The sequence below is a fragment of the Rattus norvegicus genome, chromosome 9 (assembly GCF_036323735.1).
Source record: "Rattus norvegicus strain BN/NHsdMcwi chromosome 9, GRCr8, whole genome shotgun sequence".
Lineage (NCBI taxonomy): Eukaryota > Metazoa > Chordata > Mammalia > Rodentia > Muridae > Rattus > Rattus norvegicus.
The window spans coordinates 114,659,324-114,686,226 of record NC_086027.1 but is presented as its reverse complement, the minus strand read 5'-3'; the positions used below and the strand labels follow the sequence as shown (position 1 = coordinate 114,686,226).

At 43.1% G+C, this 26,903-nt stretch overlaps 1 protein-coding gene and 1 long non-coding RNA gene across 4 annotated transcripts in view; one reads left to right on the top strand and one right to left on the bottom strand.

The window, feature by feature from the left end:
• Positions 1 to 26,903, top strand: part of Ptprm (protein tyrosine phosphatase, receptor type, M) — a 704,621-nt gene that overhangs the window by 104,774 nt on the left and 572,944 nt on the right. The gene's annotated exons all lie outside the window — the stretch shown is intronic.
• LOC120094813 (uncharacterized) lies at positions 5,098 to 23,364 on the bottom strand. Its single transcript, XR_010055082.1, has 3 exons — positions 22,883 to 23,364; positions 19,235 to 19,585; positions 5,098 to 5,419 (listed from the first exon to the last, which is right to left on the bottom strand). It is a non-coding gene; the product is annotated as an uncharacterized LOC120094813 (long non-coding RNA).

The following is a 26,903-nucleotide window of genomic DNA, read 5'->3' as shown; positions in this document are numbered from 1 at the left end:
CAGGAAAACCTTTAGAAATGGTGCTCTGAAGGCTACCAGTTTCTTTGGAGTTTGCCTGTAAGGATTCCCCAGAGCCAGGAGCCAAGGTGAGCGATGATTGGTCTGTACGAGGAGCACGTAACAGTAAGAAAGGAATCGATGACCATTACCTTATCGCAGAGATAATCTCAAAAGAGGACATGTGTGTTAGGTAGGTGGTAATCTAGTTGCCAGTAATAAAATTGGACTGCAGTTCACTTCTGCCAGGAGAAGAACGTGTAACGATAACAGGAAGCCTAGAAACAAGGCTGAAAAACGGCACGTAAAATTGGGACGGAGTGCAGAGCTCCTGGGATGGATTTTAAGGAGTCTTATCTGCCTCTAACCGCTGCCTGGGGACAGCAGCAAGATGCTCTGGAATTGTAATCTTCGACCACTTGTCAGACAATTAATGACCCAAAGCTCTTCTGGAGAACAGTCCACAGGGCAGGGACCCCAAGCCTGTGTTCCAGTGAGCCTGTGAGTTCGATGCTGGGATACTGTTTACCCATCAAGGGGTAGGGGCACATGCTGAAGGAGGGGGTCCCTGTTACAAAATTCCACTCTCCATTGCTGCTCCAAAAGCTGTCTCTTGAGCTGTTCCGAAAAGTGGAGTGGTTAGAAGCTCACGTCTTCAATAACCCCGTTTTCTTTCCGTACAACGGCTAGTCTAAATCACAGAAAGTAACAGAGCCCCTTTGGTTAAAAACCCGCCAATGTTACAGCGGAAAAAAAAAAGTATGCATATGGATTACTAGTTGACTGTCAGTGAAGCCCTTTGTGTCCGTGTATGGAAAGGTTTCATTTTAGCACACTGTAGTAGAAATTTGTCTCCCCGCTCCACACCCCAAAACAAAAGCCTTAAGCAGCTACATTGGAGCAAATGAAAACAAAAACCCTAAAACAAAACAAACAGCCAAAAAGAATGAAAAGCAAAAAACCCCAAACCCATGGTTTTGTGGCCCTGAGCCATACTGAGTATTCATGAAGTAACTGTGAACACGAATAATCCCCCATCCTATTTTATTGCATGATAATAGCTTTTTTAAAATAAACAATATTCGCATCTAAGGCAAGGGCTTTTGGCATCTGACAGTCTGTGGGTAAGGATCATGTTGTAATGGCATTGAATCAAAAGCTGCTTTTTCTGCATAAACCATTATATCTAATCCCCTCCCCCAGCCAACCTGCTGCAAGCTTCTTGGGGAATTAATTTAAGATTGATGATAAAAAAAAAAAGAGGTCGAAGTTAATGACATCAGAGAGGCTCCGGGAGGAAGTCATGGCTTAGGGCGGAGCTTGGCTCTTTTGCCAAATGAATGTCGTTCCAGAGCGACTTCTGCACACTCAAGTTACTGCTTCTGCATTTCTTTTGGAATGATCTCTTCCCAAGTTTATAGCCTAAACTAATCTTGTAATAAATGCCTTAAAGTAAAAATTTCATGTGTACCTGGGGTACGACGCTGATTGCGTTTTATTATGAGATGCAAAAGGGGTTTCGATTATGGACGCTGTAACATTGAGGAGAGCAAACCATTTCCTTGGGTGGTGTGGGGATTTTATACTTAGGACGTAAGGCTTTCTAAATGAATAAACAGACAAAAGGGATTTTGTTGGTTGGTGTGTGAGCTAAAATCTGAGGTTTAATTGTGCTCTTACAAGGGAACGAAAATAGCATGAAACTCGGGAGGGAAATTTAAAAAAGAAAAAAAAAAAGACAATTGTGGCGAATGTTTCTCGTTTTGAGTAAAACCCAGTCCGTGGAATGACATTTGTAGTGGCACAGAGGCGATGCCTTATTTACGCACTTAATCTTATTTTGATTTACTCTAATTTATCTGGTATCAGCAGCCTGTTAGATGATAATTTAAAAATCTGCCGCTACCGTAATTGCTCTAGGAAACTTTCCTAATGATAATTTTATTCCCTGGAATAATTTAACTTCCCATTTCAAATGCACATCTCGGCATTGCAAAGTCTGTGTTGGCAGTGGAAGATATTTGTGTTCGCCGAGAATGATGATGCTTTTAAATGGGCGGCAGCGTTAGGCTTTAGATTTTACGGTAATGACTCAAACTAAAATTACGTTTGGCTCCACGGAACTTCGCTGTTGTGTGGAGCGTAAGCACAGAAGTATATAAGAAATCTTAAAAACCCTTCCCCAGAAGTGCCTTCTAGATGCAAACTGGGTTTATAGGGTCCCATTCTGTCAGTTTGTACACACATTATGGCCAGAGTCACTTATCAGAGTCACTTCCCAGCCTGGTGGCACGTTTGAAGACCTGATCAGCTTTTTCCTGAGCGGAGAGTGGGAAAACGAGGTGGTTTCCAGCCCTAGCTCATCACCACAGAGCACTTCTACACAGCACCATCCAATCAGGGACCTTGGCTCTTTTGAAGAGAGCTACATTCCAAAAGAGGAACCTCTGAGGCCCGCCTGTCCTCCGAGAAAGAGAGTAATGAGACTCCCTAGCGCAGGGTCCGAGTGAAAAGACAGAAGGGCTTCTTCTAGGAAGAGTCTGAGCTTCTGAGGCTGCTTTCCTGACATAGCTTCTGCCAGTCTTGGAGGTGGGAGGCTCCTACCACTGGCCCTCAGTGTCTGTGGGTTTTAGTTCCAGTTTAGCCTCTGATACCCAAACCCTCAGATATCCCTACAGGAAATCATGTACCATTTGTGTGTAGCCTTTGCACCTTCCTCCATACATTTTAAATCACCCCTCGATTACCCATAGTGCCCGATATGGTGTGAGCCAGCACAGCTGTACTCTGTGGTTAGAGAATATCGAGTTAAAAATGGCTTCCCTGGGTTAATAGAAAAGAACAATCGTAAAAAAAAAAAAAAATGTTTTCTGGGAATGGTGGGTTGAACCGTATGGAGGTCCCTCTGCTTCTGCAAACAGAGGAGCGTCCTTTCTGCTTCTGCCAAGGTTAAGGGCAGGGTAGGTTCTGGGAAAATTGAAGTGTGAATGGTGGGTACTGAGACTCAGGAGCACCCTGAGTTTGGAGGGGAAAGAGAGCATCATTCAGGAATTCAGACAATGCTTGGTACCTAAGACCTGAGGGAAGGAAGGAGCCCCAGGCACCAACTATTGCAGGGCTGAGGTGGGGGAGTACTGTCGCACCAGGGAGGGCACTATGACACCAGGGGTGGAGTAGAAGGCACTGTGACACCAGCTACCCCATTTCTACAGCTCCTGACAAGTCTCCAACACCCATCCCAGTTGGTTATGGCCAAGTGTATGGGAAAATGATTGCCCTGGAGGTTGGACCTTGTAGATGAGCCCAGAGTTACACAGAAGGACCTGCTAAGCAAGTTGTCCCTTTGAGGGCAGCGCTCCTGGTATCTTGGAGGCTTTTCACCTTTATGATTCAGGAAGAAAACCTCAGGCAGGGCAACTGTGAGGGGAGCTCTTAGTAACAATGCGGATATTGGCATACTGCTCTGTCTAGAACTTCTAGCCTGAAGCAGTTTTAAGAGTCATTCATGATGTGTTTGTGTTGCTCCTGTAGTAAAACATGATATGCACTTGTAGGTGTGCCATAGCCCACTCTTAAGGGCCTTACTACAATGAGGAGTGAAACGAGAGAGATATGGTTGGTTCTTGTCTAAGAGCCATGTGGGTGATTCAATCCATAGACTTGTGAGCCACAGCCTGACAAAGGTGAACTGAAAAAAGTATCTATGTTCATAGCTGTGTCATTGAAAAAAAGTAGCTGTGTCATTGAAAAGAGTAGCTATGTCATTGAAAAAAGTAGTTATGTCATTGAAAAGAGTAGCTTTGTCATTGAAAAAGGTAGCTATGCCATTGAAAAAAGTAGCTGTGTCATTAAAAAAAAGTAGCTATGTCATTGAAAAGAGAAGCTGTGTCATTGAAAAAATTTAGATGACTGTGGAGAAGTGAGGTTAAGCAAGAGGAAGCCTTGTGGCAGTGGTAGGTGTGTTGCATTCTGGGAAGTGTGATACACAACCACAGAAGAGGGGCTTTGGTGAGAGAGGACTCAGGGCTCCATCCTTTGTATGGGTATCCTCATTAGTGGCTTTCAGGATCACACAGCGGTGTTCTTCTTCCTCCCCTTCCCACCCTCATCTCCAGGAGGTAGCTTTAGATTCCCCCCCACACAGGAGTGATTTCAGTCTCCTCAAATGCTCCACCAACAGTTTTCAAATCCACATCCCCATCTATTTTGGAGCTACACTTGTTGTCTAACTCTTACTAATATCGGTTTTGAAATAAGGTATCACTACACATCCCAGGCTGTCCTGGGACTCCCTGTGCTAAGGTTACAGACATGTACTGCTATTTTCATTTATGAATCTGTGTATATGTATATATATATATATATGTGTGTGTGTATATATGTGTGTGACTGTGTGTATATATGTTTGTGTATGTGTGTATATGTCTGTATGTGTATATATGTATAAGTGTGTGTGTATATGTATATCTCTGTGTATGAATCTATGTGTATATATGTGTATGTGTCTCTGTGTATATATGTAAGTGTGTATGTATGCATGTGTTTATATTGTGTATGTGTGTTTGTGTACATGTATATGTGCTGGTATATGTATGTGTGTGTGTGTGTGTGTTCTGTATTCTATGTGAGAGTCCGATCAATTCTACAGTGATTAACTGTAGAGTTACAGACCAATGAGTCACTGCCTGGAGTTGCTTTCATTGTACATCACTGATTCTACTCACCAAACTTAGATTTCTAGGATGTCCTTTTAAAGTTTTTAATTAACAATTCGTTTAGTAGATATATGTTATTGACACTTTGTTTAGCTTCCTAAAATCTATTTACCATAGGGTGAGAAATCCTTATATTTTATCTTTCATTTCATTGCAAGGAGCCTTATGAAGTATTGCTAAGTAGCCCTATTGTCCTTTCTGATACCTTGAGTATACACACACACACACACACACACACACACACACACACACACCCATATATGTGCACATGTGTGTATATATAATGCCATATGTGTGCATATTTAATATTTATAAAATATATACTATACAAATTATGAAGAAATTACTGTATAGACTCTGCATTTTGATCAAATACCACAAGAAGTTAAGGAAGAGAGCCATTTATAACTGACCATTTATTCATGTGGTGTAGGGTTCATCATCCTAAGCAGGTGATGAACCACCCTGGCCTCAGGCTGTTGGCTGTAGAATTTCATCTCATTACATCATGATTCCATGAGTCCTGAGTTTCCGTAGCTAACTGCTGTCTCAGAGGCCGTTATCCTAGGGCAGGTCTGTGTCACTCTTTCTGCCTAGAAAAGCACCTGTCAATCCACACAGATTCTCAACTGCCAACCAGGGAAGCGCTGTCCCCAGAAGTACACTGTCTCCTATGGAGTCAGTGAGTTCATTGTTTGGAATGACATCTGTAAAACGAGAGAAACCAGAATGAAAGAGACTGACTGGAAAAATGAGGGGACCCAACAGGAATGCGAGGAAACGCGGCAAGGTCAGCGCAGCAAACATGAGCAGCTTAAATCCTGCATGTGCAGGAAAATGCCAAAAACTACCTAGAAGGAAACATTTTAAACTGGAATCATGTTCTGGGTTTATCTCACAAACTTCTTTATATTTTTGAATGCACTCTGGCGGTTGTATTAAAGAAGAACGTTCCTGGATTGCTTTTCGAGACTGTTCTGGCATGCTCCTAATAATATCAGGGTTACGCGGGGGGATAATGGCCAGTGTGTATACTCTGTTGTATTTTGTGCATGCTGTGCCCGAGTCAATAGCGTTGTCCCAGTAGCGATGGAGGCCACCTTGTTCTACACCATGTAGCATTCTATTTCCTCAAAGTGTGCTATGGTGAGGATCACCCATTTGCCTTTGCCTTGCCTGGTCATCTTCACTCTGTATGCTAGCATGTACCTTCTGCTTTTCATAGCAGGTTGGAGCCTCGAGTTGATCAACTCCAGAGACTTCCTCATCGTTTTGTGTTCACTGTCTTTCTGTCCCAGGTGTGGGACAGCCCCCCAAGTCCATCGCGAGCATTCTGAATTATTACGTATCCTTACCTCTCTGTGTGGTGTTCATGCTACTGTACACTGCACATCAAACCCAATTGAACTTACTGGCCCTGCTTCCTGGGCTCAGAGTTCTACATCCTCAGGGACTGCGCCCCTTAGTGCTTGGGCTTCTCTATTCTTGGCACATATGTTTTATTATCTTTTAAAAGCAAAAACGAATGTATCATTTAATAGGTTCCAGAGAATTAGATGCATAATCTGTATTTTCAAGAGAAAGATCTATTCAGAATTCAAGTCTGAAAGCCCCCCCCCCACACACACACACAAATCCTCCTGGCATATGTAAATTGGAGAACGTCTGTGAATGCCATGGAACACGGGATTGTAAAATAATGGCTGTTAGGAACTTCATTAACTCTTCGAGCCTGGCTAAAGCCCTCGGGGAAATGCCTGGCATTTCTTCAGCTGCCGGCGCTCAGAATTAGAGTCAGTGCTGAGCTCTTGCCAGCCCTTTCAGATCTGTGATTATTTTCTGATCCAGAAAGAAATAAAAAGTTATGATTTATATAGTTTATCTGCTGAATTCTTTGTTTCCTGGAATGTTGGTGGAATATGAATAATGCAGTAATTCTCAAGGGCCTGGCCCTCTGAACCAGAAAAATCCTTCCTTCCTCCCTTCCTTCCTTCTTTCCTTCCTTCCTTCCTTCCTTCCTTCCTTCCTTCCTTCCTTCTTTCCACCTTTTCTTCCTTCCTTCCTTCCACCCTTTCTTTCTCTCTCTCTTTCTTTCTTTCTCTCTCTCTCTTTCTTTCTTTCTTTCTTTCTTTCTTTCTTTCTTTCTTCTGAGAATGAGTATTTTTTTAAAGATGCCACGTTTTGATTAAGAAAACGTTAATCTATACTACTTAGCAAATGTTTTTATTTTTTATTTTTATTTTATTGTAATTTTAAGACCTCTGATCACTCCAACCAACTTCTTTGAAAGGACTATCAGAGTGCTTTTCTATTTGGAAGACTGGTAAAAGGTTCAAAATGCTTATGTTGAATGGAAGGACCAGGATGTAAATTTGTGCGTACAGTTTGATTTATGGTATGTGTTTACAGTGTGAGATCTGAATCTTTGCTAGAACAGAACTTCCGAACTCCCAAGTTTCTTAAGGGAAGGTTATCTTGATATTTGCTTGCTTGCTTTGAAACACGGTTTCATATCTCAGGCTTCCCTGGAACTTGCCCTGTAGCCAAGGATGACCATCTCATTCTCCTGACCACCCCCTCCCTCCCCCCCCGCCCACCACCACCATCATGGTATTACAAGACATGAGCTACCATACGGTGATTATCCTGTGCTGGGTTTGATGGCTTTGTGTGTGTTCCACAAATGCTCTGCTATCTTAGCTGTATACCCCTGTCCTTGATATTTTAAAATCCTAACTGACTCTCAAAAAGTCTGGCATAGAGCAGTCAATGCTTGGGGACAGACAGATTATGGAACATTGACCTAGGCATGCAAAGACAGCATGAAATGGTTTTGTGCCTCTCCTTTGGGGACTATATATCTCATATGGTCCCAAATATTTAAACCATTTGTAGTGGCTTTGATCACACCTGATGACGCTAAGTCATTTCTAGAAGTGGATGAGAGAACTTTCCGTGGAAGCTGGAAATGCTGCCGTGTGAATAATTATGTGAAGCAGACCGGGAACTTGTAAATGGGCTCATCCCACTTTCTCTTGCATCCTCTGGGCCAGCACAGGTCTTCCTCTGTTTTTATTGGATTATAGTCAAATGAAGTGTGGCTATGTTTATTTTTCTCATGATACAGAGATGTGTTGATAGTGTTGATTTATGAGGGTTGGACAGTCAGAAGGAGAGCTTGAACACTTAAGCAGTGGGAATTCCAAAGTAATACGGAACGGGGAGATTTCGGGATGTTAATTATTAATTTGCTGGGGGTACTGAGTTCACACCATCTCAAGTTTCTTTTGCCTAGGACTTGGTCATGCCCTGTAGATAACCCATGTGAAGATGATCATTATAATGAGTGTGGCTGTTGGGGTGAGAGGACTTGAACACCACATTGTCCTGACATTTTACATTTCTTTATTGTGTGGTGAGGGGATCTTTGGCCTGCATGACTGTGTTATACCAAAACAAAGTAAGACAGATGCCAGCACTCCACAGTCACCATCTACCTCCACTTTCTACCAACCTTGGATGAAAGCCACTGTTACCCACTTTTGTGCCTGCCTCAGTCATTGTGAATTGTCTACACACTAACATGTGACTGGATTGGATTGGAAGCCAGGACATTTAATTCCTAAGCCCAAACTTTCTACTATTTCAGAATGTTCTCCTGTTTTAAAACTACAGAAAGGCCAGAAAGCAGAAATAAACATTGCATATATAATTTGACCAGGTGTAGACAGTTAATGGATCCAGAAATGTTCTTCCACCCAGCACTCAATATGGAAAGAAAGGCCTAGGGTATAAGAAGGGGTCAGCATGGGGTATAGAAGGGGTCATAAAATGTTCATGGCTCTTAACTATAGCAGATTTATTGTAAAAGTCAAGTGTTCTGATGAGCTTTTATTAACTGGACACAACCTGATTTATCTCGATTAGGGTAGCTCATGAGCATATCTACAACAGACTCTCTAGGTTGTTATTTCATGCAGGAAGGTCCAGCCCCCTGTGGGTGGCACCATTCCCTAAGTTGGGGGATCACAAACTAGTTAAGACAGGAGAACACTGGTAGAAAGCTAACAGACTTTTATGCATGTGTTTCTCACTGCTCCTGGCTGTGGATGTGAGGTTTTAAGCTTGATGCCTTGACCCACCCGCCATAATGGCACAACCTGGGATTCTAAGTCAATTAGCCCCTTTTCTTCCTGTGTTGCTTTCTTCTAGGGCATTTTATCACAACAACAGAAATGAAACGAGGATGGTCAGGATCAGTGCTTAAAGCAGCAGTTATAAAATCAAGGTTAAAAGGTAGAATGAGAGAGAGAGAGAGAGAGAGAGAGAGAGAGAGAGAGAGAGAGAGAGGAAGAAGAAGAAGAGGAGGAGGAGGAGGAAGAGGAGGGTAGGAGGAGGAGGAGAGAGGAGAGAGAAGAAAAGAGAGGGAGAGGGCTATAGAAATGCTCAAAGGTTTTTTGAAAGCTGCTTGTGTGCTCAGGCTTTTCTAAACACATCCCGGACTCATTGAAACTCAGTCCTTGAGAAGGGGAAGCTGTGGAGGTCCCCCTTTTGCAGATGAGGACGCAGAGTCTAAGAGACTGCTCGACTTGACTGAAGTGGAACAGTTGCAAATCCATAGAGCAGAGTCTAGAGCCACATGAGCCTCAGTCCTTATTGCTCCTCTTCAGCCTCCTCCACAAACAAGAATCAGTTCATCACCTCAGTCAAGTCAACCTGGTAAAGACACGCACAAGACAACAGGGTCCCATTCTTTGTGTTATTTTTGATATAGTTTAAAGGTGCCAGACTGATGGTTTTAACATTTATCCCCTGCATGCATATGTGTATGTGTATAATGTATATATGTATATGTACATATATTTATGTGTATATTTACATATACGCATGTGGGCCTATACCAGTGTATACATGAGGAAGTCAAAGGAAAACTTGAAGGAGCCATCTTTCCCCTTCCACCATGGGATCAGGAATCAAACTCAGCTCAACTCATTGGGTAGCAAGAGCCTCGCAGCGGGGCCGCTCCAGAAGCCCTCTGACTGAGTGTTTGAGAGCAGTCTGGCCCCTTTGGTTGCTAGATATGCCTCTCTCCAGGAGTACTGTGAAGCCTGTTCTGTCACTCTCACGAGAACTTCGCCATTACAGCTTCGGTGCCATGTGCCGGGGCGTGAAGGCCCAGTGTCAGTCATTCCTTCAAACTTTGAGTGCTCTCGGGAACACGTGTTATTCAGTGAGCTCGCCACATGCATTTGTGCTCCCTTCATTATTCTGTAATTTCGGTCCTTCAACGATTCCCGTGCCAGCCCTTGACACGTGGTTGTTTGTTTTCCATTAACTTGCTACTTCGTGTTCTGAGGTCTTCTACCTCACAGTTCTGTTAGGTAGAATTAGCCGCTCTAACTGTCGCCTTCTGTAGGTTCACGGGGAGAGGCATTCGGCGAGGTGCTGTGCATGAAGGAGCTTCGAGTGGTGTGGCCCATAATTTATGGTCAAGCTCCTGCGGAGTGATGTCTCTACTTGGAATTTTACCTGAAGGGTCGGACTTTGATGGGGGCACTCTCATTGCTCTCATGATGGTTTGATTATGAGTTGGTGAAGACATTGCTTAAATTACTAATGTAAAACTCACTGTTATAAAAGCACCCTTTCAGGCCACAGACAACACCAACAGAGTATAATATTGATATTTCTGATGCTCTAACGTCAGCCATCATTTGATATCCGCGTAATTGTTTTAATAGTCAGTGTCTGGATTTTATCTCACTTATTTGAATGCCCTCAAGTGACTGCAGTGATGATGTCTCACCCCGCAGGTTCACTTTCAGGTGCAGAATGTGCTTCGCTCCCTGTAACGGGTGCATGACACTTCAGGTTTAGTTGGATCTTTAAATCACATCGGTGAAACTCTCAGTCACTACACCGAGATACAGATCTGTCTCGGTCTATTTTATTTCTTTGTAGGATCATAAAGTATCTTTTTTCCTTGGTAATTAGGCCATTTGAAAATGAGAGGCATCTCCTGGTTTTTCTGATCCTAATGACACAGTTGCAGATATAGCACATGTGATCTAAATCTCAGTTTCCGGGGTACCTATCTTCCAGTGAGTGTGGCATTCATGTCTGATGCCCAATTGTGTCTGCGTCACAGGTGATTCTCTCAACCAGCTTTGCCGCTGTTCTGACACATTTTGAAATAACCGCTATGTAGGAGTGTCTCCTTAGCTGTAGAGGCATGAATGAGCCACAGAAATATTACCTGAGAACTTCAGAACTGAGTATTTTCGTGGTTTCCTTTGGGGATGTACCCATGGGGCTATTTGCCTCCATGCATATCTGTGCACCTGTGGTGCTGCCTTCACTGTGGTGGCTTGCTGTCTGCACACGATCCACAGACACAGAAACAAGGGATTCTGGCCGCTGTATTTCATTCCTAAAGCTGAAGGATAGCAGGCACGATTACTGGGACTAACATCTGGAGCGGTTTATTAAAGGGAAAAGCGCCAAGATGGTTAGCACGTAGCAAACTGCATTATCCATATGTGGCGTTTCATTGCCATCCAGTGCCAGGGTGCGTTAGTTTGAAGGGAAATGAACACAGTCTGCCTAAGGACAGTCACAAACACAGCACCATCACAGAGCTGATCGCCATTTAGCTCCATGAAGCAGTTTTCTAGAGATTTTGAAAATCAAGTTCATCATCCGTCTAGAGGCTTTCTAGATCTTTGGGTTCCTGACCACAAGGTCTTAAACAGAATTAAAACGGATATTGGGTTGAATTATTCTTATTTAAGAATTACTTCTTTATTTTATGTATATGAGTACACTCTAGCTGTCTTCAGACACACCAGAAGAGAGCATTGGATCCCATTACAGATGGTTGTGAGCCACCATGTGGGTGCTAGGAATTGAACTCTGGACCTCTGGAAGAGCAGCCAGTGCTCTTAACAACTAAACTATCCCTCCAGTCTTATGAATTATCTTTAATGTTTTTTGAATCATAAAATGAATGGAAGTCTATTAGTAACAAACTAATGTGATTATCAGGTATGCTAGCTAGTTTTATGTCAACCTGACCCAAGCTAAAGTCATTTGAGATGCAAACCTCAATTAAGAAAATACTTCATAATACAGTGCTGGATGCAAGACTGTAAGGCATTTACTTAGTGATTGGTGGAGGGAGAGAACAGCCCATTGTGGGTAGTACCATCCATGGGTTGGTGGTCCTGGGTTCTATAAGAAAGCAGGTTGAACAAGCCAGTAAGCAGCACCCCTCCATGGCCTCTGCATGAGCTCCTGCTTCCAGGTTCCTACCCTTGTGTGCATTCCTGTCCTGACTTTTTTGATGGTGAACTAAAATACAGAAATGTAGACCAAATAAACTGTTTCCTCCTCAATTTGCTTTTTGGTCTAGGTGTTTTGTTGCATCAATAGAAGCCCTAACTTAGACATTGGTTATTGAAGGCATACTGTTGAACTGTTTGCATACGCTTGAGAAATTGAATATGGTTCTTGCTCTGCAGGGTGGTAAAAGAACCCTGTGAAATGATGGGGAAAATTGTTATAAGGTTGAGTTACCATTCTCTTCATCCTCGGAGGAAAGCTTAATGGTTAGAGGGTCTTGAACCAACAGTGTGTGGTATACAGCAAACTGTTGGCTCAGGGCTCATGGACACAGTCCTGCCAACCACCTTGCAGTTTAGCCCGTTGACACAATAATCTAAAAGACCATGACCTCATACAGCAAATATTGGCCCCCTTGGCCCCAGTGGAGGATATCTCATCCACTTTCATCTCACAAGTAGGAATGGAAACATGATTTGTAGAACTTACAGTCTTAGTAGGTGAGTTTCACAGGCTAGAGAATGGCAGGGCCCTTAGGCAGGGCTTATAGTATTTCCTTTGATCTCATCATCACCAACTCCAAAGACTGAGTGGCCTAACAATATCACAGTTCCTTAGTTTTATATTGTAAATCTGTGGTGATCAGGATGACACAGTAACAACTTGGTCTCCAAGTAGTTCCTGAGTAGTATGGCAGGACAAAGGGAGTGATGGGAGTTATGGGATGCTCCAGGTGACAAGGTTACATTGTTGACAACAAAGTTTCAGTATCTCCTTTATTGTAACATTGTAACATTCACAACCACCTTTTATTGAGATCTGCATACCTTGCCCAATCTTGCACAAATGGTCTCTGTATTAATTCTGCTCCAGACAGTGGTCCCAAACACATCCTTGTTTCCTATAAGACCTACTACCCTTCCACTCCCTGGTTTTCTTACATCCTACACCCACACATCCTCAGACATCTCCCTTTATTCCTGAGCCTTTCAAGTCGACTCCAACTGGTCCTCTGACTTCATTATTTTATAACTTAAAAAGCGAATGTATTCATAAACATGCACGCTACCACATGCCACTTTGATAGGTGTCTATGTTTATGTAGCTGAGGTCCACTTAGGATTCCTTTGAATACAGTTCATTTGAAATATGCATCAGATTATTACCTGTGGTTACTGTACTGTATAGCAGAACATGGCAACTTATTCCTGGGCTGGGGTGTAGCATCTATACTGTAAGGATCTGAATTTCGCCACCAGAAGCAGCATCAAAAACAAAGCCAAAGAGAAAGAATAAAATAGCAATGGAAACAATAACCATTAATTCCTTCTCTGTAGTTGTAGCTATACCTGATGCTAGTCTCTGCACATCTACAGGCTTCTATTCACCATGTCTATGGCAGTTCTTAAAGTCTGAAAAGGAATTTTATATATATGATTGGTGGAGGGAGATTTATATATATATATGTGTGTATATATATATATATATATATATAATCTGAATCTACTTGACTCAATTTGAGATGATGTCTTTCATTTCTACCATTTTTATGTCTGAATATTACTCCATTATATGCATGCACAATATATAATATATATTATATATAATAATATATTCTGATATATATCAGTTTAAAATCTCTCTACCCGGGTGCTAGAGAGATGGCTCAGCAATTAGGAGCACTGATTGCTCTTCCTAGAGGTCCTGAGTTCAATTCCCAGAAACCACATGGTGGCTCACAGCCATCTGTAATGGGATCTGACGCCCTCTTTTGGTGTTTCTGAAGACAGTGACATTGTACTCACATAAATTAAATAAATAAATGTTTAAAAAATCTCTCTACTCACTGACATTTAGATTAATTTCTTAACTTTGCTATTCTGAATAAAACCAAAATATTGTGAATAATTCTGTGAGCGATATACTGACATAAAAAATAACAGACATAGAGACTGGTGGGATTAAATAGAGAGACCCATCTGTGAACCAACATCCAGCTGACCTTCAGCAAAAGTGCCAGAAACAAGCACTGGGGGAATGATGGCCTCATTAAATGGTGCAGAAACGTGCCACACATGTAAGAATGAAACTCTATACATCTTCATACAAAAGAAAAAAAAAAGAGGGTTAAAGCCTTAAATGTAAATCTGAACCTGCGAAATTGCTAGAAGAAAATAGGAAGTGTCTATGTCATTGAAGTGGGGAAGTGTGGTTTGGATGTGGCCTCACGAGAGTCAATGAATGGTCGAAGAAATAAACGGGTGCTTGAATCCAGTCTCTCTTTGCCCCCAGCATGCATAACGTGAGTACAGCCCAGGGTAATTGGAAAGACCCCATGACCCTCTTTCATTCATCCTTGGACTTGTCAGAGGCTGTAACGTCCACTCTAAGGCTTCCCTTCCCTGCCATGTTCTTTCTTAGTCTCAGAATTGGAGAGCAAAGCCTCACACTTCAGCTTCTCAGTGATGGGTCTCCCAGCCCCTCATTTTGGTGCCCCACCCCTTTCCGTACCAACCCTGCAGTGATCACATAGCATTTTAACTTTGCACCTCCCATGGTTTTCTGTGAACTTGTCTTTGGAGGAATGAATATGAGTGGCTTAGCTCTGTTTTTCCTAGGATTCCCAGTGCTGAAGGTGTAGATGCAATGTTTGTGGAGTAAATGCATAATTAAGGTGATAATTGAACTTGCCCTTGAAGGAGGAGTGAGGTTTGTCAGGAATGAATACTGATTAATATGTATTTGCCAGAAGGCAGACTCAGGCAAGCTCCTCATTTTTGAGGGGGTCTTTTTTTTTTTTCAGAATAGACTTGTGCAAACGCATTGAGAAGCAGGCCATAGGTGATCTCTCCAGGGAGAGACCTGCACGTTAGGAGCCTTGCTGTTTAAACGCACGTTGTTTTAAGAAAGCACCAGTTACCCAGTGCTGTTTGAGAGCTTTGAGTGCATTCCTTGGGTAGGTGACTTATTTGATTTCTAGACATGCTCATCTCTGCATTGCTACTTTGCCATTTCAGTGTGCACCGATCGTCAATGCCCCAGTGGTTCCTACAGACTGAATAAAAATGCATGCACACATACAGAAATATTTATAGTCAATCTAAGCATCCGTAAACATTGACTGAATTACGTTTCCTGACTGAAATGTGATTCTGAGTCACGTGCAGTTGTATCACCAGAGGTGGTTGAGTCACCCTGAAGGAGGAATGACTTCACACTCCGGGAGATACTAAGTCGTAACCCAGCCAAGCCTGCATAAAGAATGGAGGATTCTGACAAGCAGGGACCATGAGGTAGCTGTGGAGGATGCCTTGTCTCACCCCACAGGGCACGTCCTCTGTGTTTTGTTTTACCTTTAATTTTAGTGTGGGATGTGTGTGGTACACATGTATGTGTGGCGTGTGTACCTGTGTGTGTATGGGTATGTGTACTGTGTTCATGCATGTGCTTGGAGAAGCAAGAGGAGGAATTTGGGTATCCCATTACCTCCCCTCATTCTCTGAGATAGGGTCTCTCACTGAACTTGAGATAGGCTGCTGACGCCCATGTCCCAGCTATCCTGCTGTCTCTGTCCTGTATAGGGATTGTAGAACCATGTATATCCACACCCAGCTTTTTGTTTGACTTCTGGGTATCCTCTGGCTTGCTCAACAAACCCCTTAGCTGTCAGCCCATCTTCCCAGCCCCTTCCTTGTTTTATGGTTTGCTGTTGCAGCCCTATTTTCTCCTCCTCCATTCCCAGACTCTTCTCTGTGTGCAGCTCCACTCAGTGTTCATTGCTCATTGCTTCGTTATTAGCTGACCAATAAAGCAACTTGATTATGCTCTGAGGTGACACAAGAAGCTCCAATATGCAAGTGTCATTCACGGGCAAACTTTCTTTCCTTGTTCCCTGCACTGCATAGCACTTTAAAGACAATGTCTCATTGTATAGTCTAGCCTTGGACTCAGTATAGACCAGGCTGGCCCATAATTCTCAAGTGCTCCCTGTCTGACCTAGAACTCTATGTAGACCAAGCTGGCCCATAATTCTCAAGTGCTGGGATGGAAGGTATTTGCTACACAAAACCACCATAGCTTTCAAGATTACTGACCTTCCTCCCATACCCATGGCTAAACTCCCCAAAGCTAGGATTTCTTTGTTATTGGTCTGTTCTCTTTGGATTCTTTAGAGAGGTCCATTGGACCTGCAGTTTCTTGGGGCTATCTCTTTCTAGGAAGTAATATTCAGTCATTTTGCTGTTAGGCATTTACTCTAAGTTTTTAAGAGCCTGAATCCGAAAATAACGTGTAGATCCAACATGGGTGAAGTGCGGGTCACAACGTTTAGTTCCGTAGGGTGGAATGACTAGAAACAACATTGTAGCTATGCCAATTGACAAGGGAAATGTTAAATGAAATATTCTATACCAAGTAGAAATGGCAACCAGGGTAGTCAATGTTAAGAACAGCGTATTCAGTCACCTAAGTAGATTTGAGATTAAACTGTCAACAGCTTCCACAGCAGTTAAGCTTGGGTGCCGCTGTTACGTCTCCTGCAGTCTCCACTGCCCCTGTTTTATTACGTCTCCAGTTTGGTTGTCATGTTTAGAAGAAAGAAAAAAACTGGGCTCATGTGGAGGAGACATTGAGAATTCACTGTCAGTGCTTTAATACAGGGCTCAAGTGGTGATGGCTTCACTTCATTGGGTCAGCAGTGTCCAACGGTCTATGCCTGGCTCAGCGGTTTTCTATTTATCTCAAGGATTAAGATGAAGATATTTTTACATTTCCTATCCCACCAATTCTACTTTTCATAAAACTTCTTTGAAATTTGAAAGAGAAGGGACACTATAACGCTGATTATATATGTGTGATATGATAAGAGTCTTAAACAATTGTCACCCTCTGTACTAGCCCCTTTAAAATTCCTTACTCCTTTTTATACTTTTTTTTGTAGACAAACATTTCTAGGGATTGTCTGTGTCCAGCAGGGCAGTGTGAGATGCGGAGCTAGCTTTTATGACTGTGTGATGGGCGTCTCCTACCCACCTCTCCCTCCCAAAGAGGTGCCTGATTTTAAGGAAGATCCTTAAAAGGGATTGGACATCGGGTTCTCTTTCTCTCCCCATCCCCCTTCCCTGCATCCCCTCTTCTTCCTCCCTCTCCCCCTTCTCTCTTTCTCTCTTTCTTTTTAGTACTTGGGATAGAGCCCAGGGCCTTACATCCTGAAGGCCTAGTTCTGTAAAGAAACAGACTCTAGATTTTCCAGTGAAGCACTGCACAGTCTGCAGTGGGTTCATCATTTAAGGTAGAGAAGTTATTTCTATTTTGTCGTCCGAATCTGCCTGAAGGTAAACGGGAAAGGCTGAGGAAATTAGGAGATTGCTTATGATGTAAAACAGGGGAAAAATGCCTGAAAGGAAGTATAGAACTGATTGGCCATGTCTGAGGATTCCTCCTTCTCCTCTCCCTCCTCCTTCTCTTCCTCCTTTCTTTCCTCCTCTCTTCCTCCTCCTCTTCCTCTTCTCATCTTCTTCCTCCTCCTCCTCTTCCTCCTCTTCCTCCTCTTCCTCTTCTCTTCTTCTTCCTCTTCTTCTTCCTCCCCCTCTTCCTCCTCTTCCTCCTCTCTTCTTCCTCTTCCTCTTCCTCCCCCTTCCTCTTCCTCTTCTTTCTCCTTTTACTCCTCTCTTCTTCCTCCTCTTCCTTCTCTCTTCTTTGTCCTCCTTCTTCTCCTCCTCTTCTTCTTTAATTCTAATCCTATAGCAATGATTCAAGCCTGAAGGGTAGGTATCAGCAGGGGAAAAAAAAAATAAAAAAGCTGCCAATCTTTAAAAACTGTAGTTTTTAATTTTGGGAATTATAATATAATTATATTGGTTCTTCTTTCCCTCCCCCAATCTACACACACACACACACACACACACACACACACGTAGTATAAAGGAAATGTTTCTATCTGGCCCAACAATGCTCCCTCCGAAAGCTCTAGGTCATGTAACAAAACCTAACGCCAGGCATGAGAAGTCCTCTTTTGAGCTGTTGGTCAGGATTGTCCAAGAGACTCTCAAAACCTTACAGGCTATCACCATGGCCCTTGGTTGACCCCAGAGGTGGAAGTGTAATTCCCTAATGATGAAAACTTGATACACTTCAGAAACAGGACCCACAGGTCCCTGAGCCAGAGCTGAGCCACAGAAATCCTCCCTGAGGACTAGCTGTCATGGTAACAGAAGGTACCATGTAAGCTTCCAAAGGAAGAAAGCCACCATCCATTGGAGAAGTCATGTCTGGTTCTTCCTCTGAGTCCAATGCTTCCAGAAATTAGACACAGTCTCAGAATATATTTACAAATACCTTGGCCATGTTCCTAGACTTTTCCCTTGTTAGATCGTAACTTAAATATCCCATTTATTGTAGCCTCCATTCTGCCATGTGGCTGATTACCTGCGCTCAGATACCATGAATCCATCCCCAGGTGAACCCCCCAGGCCTGGTTCTATCCCAGAATTCTTTCTGCCTCCCAGATGTCACACCTTCTGTTCTACCCTTTGCTGTAGGCCATAGGTTTTTAATTTACAGATGACGATTCCACATCATCTATAAGACATTCTCTCTACAATCAGTCCTACCTAGCTACGCCATCTATGAGCTACAACGGTGACCAGCATGGCACTGTAACCCCAAGGGTGCAATAGCGTGGTACACATACCTTGGTGGTAACCAAAAGCCTTCTAATTGGAATTAAGATTTACTCATCAAGAGGGAAATCAGTACCTATCGAACCACCCAGGGCTAGTGAAGCCATGGGCCTTGCAGAAGGACCTACACCTGCTACTTTACGAAACCAGCACAATCTCTGGCTACACCTGACTTTGAGTCCTGAGAGCACTGATATTTAGTGTCTCTTGATGTCTCAGTTCCTCATGGAGATGTTTCTGCAGTCAGTTTGTAGAGACCTAATTTCAATATGAGAGAATTTTAGGGAAGGCGTACGGCATTGGTAGTTACCTGAAGCACCAACCTTTAACTTTGCATGATGCAAGTCAGAATCCTGAGGAGAGAAGACCATTTTATTAGCCACCTACAGGCTCTCTTTGGTGGGATTAAGAGAACTCTACTTCAGAGTCTTTAAAGCAAAAAAATCTCAGGGAAAGCGTACAAGCGGACACCATCTGAAAATATGACGTGTAGTTATTTACCTGGCATGTTCCGTATTTTCTCTGTCGTCTTGGTTAAGGAGGACAGCAGGTGGCATGGGTTGGTTCTGTGTTGAGAAGCCCAAACTTTGCTCTACCTCTGCCCGTGACTGGCTGTGTAGCTCACGGTGGCCTTCATCATCTTGCCTTCCTTTGTATTCTCTGCTCCAGGGTTGGGGTGGGGTAGGGTGTGGTATGATGGGGTGGGTTGGGGTGGGGTGGGATGGGGTGGTAGGTGGGGTAGGGTAAGAGATAAGGTAGCGCAAGAATACTATTGAATCTGTTCTTTCAGTGCGGTCTTGGTTATTTACAGCCAACTGCTTCATTCAGCTCTTGAATTGCTTTTGAGGAAGCCTGTGGTAAGGTTTTCAAAGAAAATGAATATCCTAACTTATTGAAATATGAATTAAACAGAGGTTCAAGAATATGTATTTTTGATATATATCCAACTTTTACAATATCCTTTTGGGAGCTTGAATTGTAACCAAATAATGTTTTCCCAGTCTGCATTTCACTACACATCAGCTCAGTGGATGACTCATAAAGAATGTAATTGACAGCTAGTAAAGCCTGTGCAAAAATGAATGAGCTTTTAACTTCATATTAAATTATCCTTTTCTAAATGACGGAAAACTACAATCAAGCCCTCTCTGTGTAATTTGCTGTAGATTACTACTTTAAGAGAATAACATCCTCTGTTAAAAAGGCTTTTGTGTTCTTGGCTTACCTTGTCCCTTCCTCCCACTGAGGTAAAGCCTCTGCTCTGTTGGTGCCTGCCCTGAGCTTTTCACCTGACCCTCTCTGCAATGAGCACATAATGAGTGTTGAAACCGGGGTTAGATTATTTAAAAGAAGCTTGGATTAGCTCTCTACTGCTTCTCTTGACCTCCTGGGAAAGAAAAGTAGCAGGCTTTCTAATACAGCAGTGGAATTTTTTTTTTTTTTTGTCAAATTGCTTTAAAGCTTAAACCCTAACAGGTGGAGCCCTTAGCCTCCAGTGCAGGCTTTTCTTTATTTCTTGAAGCTGCTCATCAGTGGAGCACGTGGGAGGAACTCCCATGTATGAGTAGTGAAGGCAAGCATCATCCACTCTGTTTTGCAGGAAAATCGGGAGCCTAAAACTGCTCATTTAAGCGTGTATCAGAAAGAACCCCAAGCTGTTTGTGTTTGGCATTGTGTGGCTTAGCTGTTGTAAAGCGTTCCCTGGAGTTCATAGAATTACAGTTAAGACCATGATTATAAGTCTTTTCAGAGCTGTTAAAAATACCTTTGACCAGGTTTGCCCATTCCTGGCTCCTAACGCAAGAGGACATCATATTCATTAAGATAGTAATTTATGAACAATTCCCTAAAAATGAGATAAAATATTTAGGTGGCAGGAATTAGGCCAGCATGTTAATAACACAGCATGAGATAAATTCTCAGTAAGGGAAGGACCTCACTGTCTCCGATGTTCACTACTGTTTAACATTACACTGGAATACTAGTCAATAAAATCAGATAAGGAAACTGATTAGATATAAAAAGATTCCGTGTAAGGGGAGGGAAGCATCTTGCCCGTGGATAAGACTCAAAGAATCAAAAACCGAAATGACGGTAAACAACAGGCCGATGACTCTAAAACAGGCACGTAAGAACCAATGGTGTTCAAGTCTACAGACGGGATGGCGGTACCATGGAAGAGGAGAATCCCGTTTGTGATAGGGACGAGCTAAGGTCAAGAGAGAGGAGGAGGAAGCGCCCGTAGTGGGCACGTGCTCTTACCAGATCTGCAAGGGCATTCTCAGCCTCACTGAGAGAAAACAGGCAGGAACCAGTGGATACCCCTTACATGGGTAGATTAATCTCGCTTCATAAAGGTGTCGCTTCCTTTGAAATTAATAAATTTAACGCAGCAACAATCTTAGTCTAAGCTTCCACTTTGGGAAATTTTGTTTCTCTTGTTCATCTATCATATGTGCCAGTGAGAACAAGAAGGAGAACTTGAATAGAGGGAGGAAACAGGGGCTGCTGGCATTCTTGGCTCATGCCTGTAATGCCTCAGTACTCGAAAAGTCTGAGGCAGGAGAACTGCTGTGAGTTTGAGGACAGTCTAAGATGCATGTAGGCTTTCCCTCCAGAAAAATAATAGTTAAAAAAAAGGACAACAGAAACCTCTGATATGACAGAAGAGGCTAGACAGCCTGAATCTGGTCCCCAGGAGCAACTTGAAGGGAAGAGAGAATCAACTCCCACAAGAAACCTCTGAGCTTGCTCTCTGTACACACACACACACACACACACACACACACACACTCACACACACACACACTCACACACACACTCTCACACACACACAGAGACAGAGAGACAGAGAGACAGAGACAGAAAGACAGAGACAGACAGAGATAGAGACAGACAGAGAAAGAGAGACAGAGAGACAGAGACAGAAAGACAGAGACAAACAGAGATAGAGACAGACAAAGACAGAGAGACAGAGACAGAGACAGAAAGACAGAGACAAACAGAGATAGAGACAGATAGAGAAAGAGAGACAGAGAGACAGAGAGACAGAGACAGAGACAGAAAGACAGAGACAGACAGAGAAAGAGAGACAGAGAGACAGAGACAGAGCCAGAAAGACAGAGACAGACAGAGATAGAGACAGACAGAGAAAGAGAGAAGGGGAGCAGGGGGTAGGGAGGATGGAAGAGGGAGGGGGAGGGAAGTGGACGGGGAGAGAGGGGGAAGAAAGTGGGGCAGGGGAATTTGTGTTTTGATTTTATATTTTGAGAAAGATTTACAGAAAAAAATAAGTGGGCAGTTATTAACAAGTTCCTGCAAGTTCATTCTCTTTTTTATTATCTCGCCTATTCGGGTGGTGCCTTTGTATAACTGATGACCCAGTGTTGACAGCTGACTCGTTTGTCCCTGTTCTCATTAGGATCCACTCTTTGTACTCAGCAGTCCGTGGGCTTTGACACCTGTGTGACCTCTGTGTACATTACAGTGTTTCCACAAAAGGAATGCTCCCCCCTCTCGTCCAGTTCATCCCCTGGACATCAACTGCTGTCTTCCTGCTGAGTCCATGGTCCTGGCTTTCCCAGCTCGCCCTCCTATGGGAATGGGAAGAAGGTGTGAAGGCTAACGGCTGGCTGCTGGCACTCAGCGATAGGAGCATGAGCTCGCCCGTGTCTGAAATGGCTTCACAGCTCACTTGTTATTAGAAAAGATAGACCTCTACCACGTGGTGATGGAGAAGCTAGGTAATCTTTCTGGCAAACATCAAATAGGATTCAGACTTTGCCAGATGGTATCGTAAGCGCCAAATGGGCCAGAGATGTTCATTGTAAGAAACAAAAAGGTTCTGGGGAACAAATGAAGCCAGGACGATGCTAAAGAAAAGCCTGGGTGGATTCACTTGCAAGTGGGTCCAAGACAAGACTGTGATTCAGGATCCGAGTAATACAAAAGAGACAACAGATCTAGACAGATATATTTGTCTGTAGCAACATAAAAACCTTAAAAATACATAGGTTGGGTCCGGAGAGATGGCTCAGCAGTTAAGAGTACCACCACCACCATTAATAATAATAATAATAATAATAATAATAACAACAACAATAACAATAACAACAATAATAACATAGTAATAGTAATAATAATGCATACCACATTTGCAGAGGGCCAGCATTTAGTTCTCACCCACCTGGACCTCCAGCTCCAGGGGCATCTGATGACTCTGGCATCTTTGGGGACCTGTATTCATGTGCATAAACCACAACCAGAAACACATACACACATAATTAAAAACAAAGCCTTAAAGATAGCTAAGTCTGAAGATTCTATAAGGAACACCCCCAATAAATAATATAGTGAGAAAAGATTACAATATATCACAAATAAAGGGACAGTCTAATAGTCAAGAATTAAGATTTATATATACTGTACACACACAGAAAGACACACACACACATACACACAAACACACAAACACACACACACACACACACACAGAGAGAGAGAGAGAGAGAGAGAGAGAGAGAGAGAGAGAGAGAGAGAGGTGTCTGTCTAGTCCTGAAGTTGACATTGTCTTACCTCCTTGGCTGTCCATCCTGCTGTTTTTTTTTAAATTGGTTATCTTATTTATTTACATTTCAAATGTTGTTCCCCTTCCTGCTTTCCCCTCTGCAAACACAATCCCCCTATCCCATTCCCCTCCCCTTGCCTCTATGAGGGTACTCCCCTACCTACCCAACCACCCACCCATACTAGTGTGGATGCTTCAGTCCTACTTAGAAGGGGAACAAAGTAAATCAGGGGAGGTAGATGGAGGGAAGGACCTGGGAGGGAGAGGGAGAGAGGAAAAAGGGGATAGGATTAGGTTAGGAAATTGGAGGTATGCAGTAGTGGGGCATGGGGAACTGGGGGTAGCCACTAGAAAGTCCCAGATGCAAAGGAAAGAAGAGGTTCTCCATCCTGTGTTTAAGACAGTTTTTCACTGAACCCGAGTCTCACTGATTAGCTACAGTAAACTTGGGTTCTTCCTGTCTCTGCTCTGTGCCCCAATGTTTCAGAAATTCTGTACTCATTAGCAGTCAGTGCTGTTTGCACCCCTAGTGTGATCCTTGGCAATTTTTACAGGTTTGCTTATGCGGCATGTTCCGTAGTGATGAGATATGGCCTTTGTGGTGGCTGTTGGTGTTCTGTCTAAGCTCCACCCCCACAGCTACCTGGCAGCAGCCAGGTATGTTCCACCCCACAGTCGCCTAGCAACAGCTAGTGCCTGACTATATAAGGGGCTGCTTGCTCCCTCCTTTTCTTTCTTACTGTCTCTTACTCCCCTCTTACCCCCTCTTACTTGTTCTTCTCTGTTCTTGCCCCCTTTCCCCTTCCCAGGTGCCCATGGCCAGCCGCCTCTCCTCTCCTCTCCTCTTCCTCTCTCATTAAACCTCTCCACCTGGAACCATGTTGTCTGGGTGTGTTCTGTCCAGGCACCTGGCCGAGATTCAAACCCCTAACTTCTTCCACTTAGCATAACACTGTGAAGGCTTTTCCACATCTTGTTATATACAGCGTTAAGGTATCCCGTTTCTCACTGTGGATATTTGATTGTATAGCTGTGCCACATTTTGTGTATCCTGTGATTGGGAATATTCTGCAATGTGTTTCCTCTCTGATTGGTTACAGTCAATGCTGCTATGAAAAGTTTCATTCGGGTGGATACATGTTTCCTTTCTTTGGGTCCTGTGTATCAGAGTAGAATTCCCGGGTCTCCTGGTTACTCATCCCTTTCTGAAAGCTGCTGAACAGTGTCAGAGACGCCGCTGCTCCCTTCATTTTTATTATCGATGATTGACAGCTCTAACTCCCCAGGTGCTGATCGGTTTTACCTGTCTGTCACTCTGATTGTACTTCCTGCACACGAGGGGTCGAGTTTCACTTCCTTAATGATCAACATGGGTGAGCGTCTCTTCCCGTTCGCATCAGCCATTTGTAGATCTCATTTCCAGAGACGCCGCCTCGGTTCCTTTGACCACTTTTAACCACCATTTACTTCATATCAAGTTTCAAGATTTCTATAAATTTTTATATTTATTTACTTTTGATATCTGCAGGGGAGACAGGGAGAGATTCCATTTTCAATTTATTTTAAATTAATGGATTTTTTTAACCTCAAAGAATTTCTTTTGTTTCTAAATTATTTTGAGTTGTAAAAACATATGCCATCACCTGGCTTAATAAATAATATTTTTGCTTTCAGTTATTGTGGGACAGGAATCAAACCTGTGGCCTGGTGCGTATTTCAATGCTCTCTAGTACTGAGCCTCATCTCCAGCTGCCCTTCAGGATTCCGAGTGTATAAATAGTGAATTCCTGCATGGTTATATTCCCTCGTCTTTATTGTTATGGGTCACAGCTGCATTTAGTATGGTCTTCTGAGGGACAGCCAAGTGTCTGATATTTTTGTGACTGGCCAATGCCAAATTTTAATAGGTAGAGATCAGAGATTAGAACCCAAACATGTCTCCAGCCTCATTGGTGATTTCTCTGGGCTTCTCTGTGTTCAATTATTTTGTACTCCGATATGTCTTGTTAGATTTTTTAAAATTTACTTATTAATCATTTTATTTGTTTACATTTTAAATGTTACTCTCTTTCCCAGACTCCCCTCCATAAACCTCCCACCCCCTTCCCCTCCCCTTTGCTTCTAAGAGAGTGCTCCCCCACCCTCCCACCCATTTCCACCTCACCCCTCTAGCATCTCCTTCCCTGGGGCATCAAGCCTCCACAGGACTAAAGGCTTGTTAGATGTTTTGATCTTTGAGACTATGTTTTCTGATCTGAGGTTACAATGTTTCTTTTTATTTAATTATTCTGATCTTTTAAGTTATTCTTTGCAACAAGGCTAGGAACATGCTAAACATTGATTTAAAAAATATTTATTCTAAAGTGTGTGTGTGTGTGTGTGTGTGTGTGTGTGTGTGTGTGTGTATCTGAACTGCTGAGGACAAAGAAAGTAGTTGAGTCCTGTTGAGGACTAAGAGGGTGTCTTAGTCCTGGAGCAGTTGTGAGCCACCTGATGTGGGCCCTGGAACGTGAACTTGGCTCCTCTATAATATGCTTTCTTAACCTCCAGCCATTGACGGTTCGTTGTCATTTAATGTCCTAAATGGCAGAACTTCTCTATCTTAATAGAGAGAGAGAGAGAGAGAGAGAGAGAGAGAGAGAGAGAGAGAGAGAGAGCGAGAGCGTGTGCTAGTCTTTGTCCTGGAGCATGTGTAGGCTCTCCCTCAGTTAGCATCAGCACTTTAACCCTCTCTCTCTCTCTCAAAGTTAACTTCCTCCAGCTCCCCTTTCCCCTTGTCTCTTTCTTTAGCTGAGCTCAGGCTGGCACATGTGCTACTCTCAGGCTCTCCCTCCAAGCCCTGTCCCAGCTTTCATTCCCCCATCCCCAGCCCTTGAACCTTTCTGTATGAGGTTTTTCTTATATTGAATGCATGGGCATTTCTTGTGCATCAGAGTACTAAAAGAATCAATGCTTACCATTTGCAGCTTCAGGGTGCTGGAGCCAAGAACTTTGCAGAGATCCCTGATTTTGTCCATGATGCAGTACACGCCGACTCCACTTTGGGGAGAGATGTCGATGATGTTCCTGGGATAGATTAGACACCAATGCTCCGGGCCAGTCCTTGAGTAGAATAATAGCTCTCCCCATTCTTTTAATATTCTGCTACAGACAGAACTGCTGTGTTTAAAAATAGCATTTATTTTTATAATGGAGAAAGAGAAACAGTACCAAATACTTAAGAGAAAGTAGTCCAGGCAGACTTTGTGTCCAGAGGAAACTGTAACACTCATGGGATTTTGCCAATTAAAAAAACAGTTTGGGGGACCAGTGAGGTTGCTCATCAGGTAAAGACACTTGCTATGGAGCCAGACAACCCAGGATTGAAGCTTGGCTCATGGAAAAAGAAGGAAAGGACTGACCACAAGAGTCCTCTGACCAACACATACACTCACACACACAGATATACACACAGACACACACACAGATATACACACATACACACACAGACACACAGACACACACACACAAATACACACACAGAGATACATACACACAGACACACATAGACACACAGACACACATAGACACACAGACACACACACAGACACACACAGAAATATA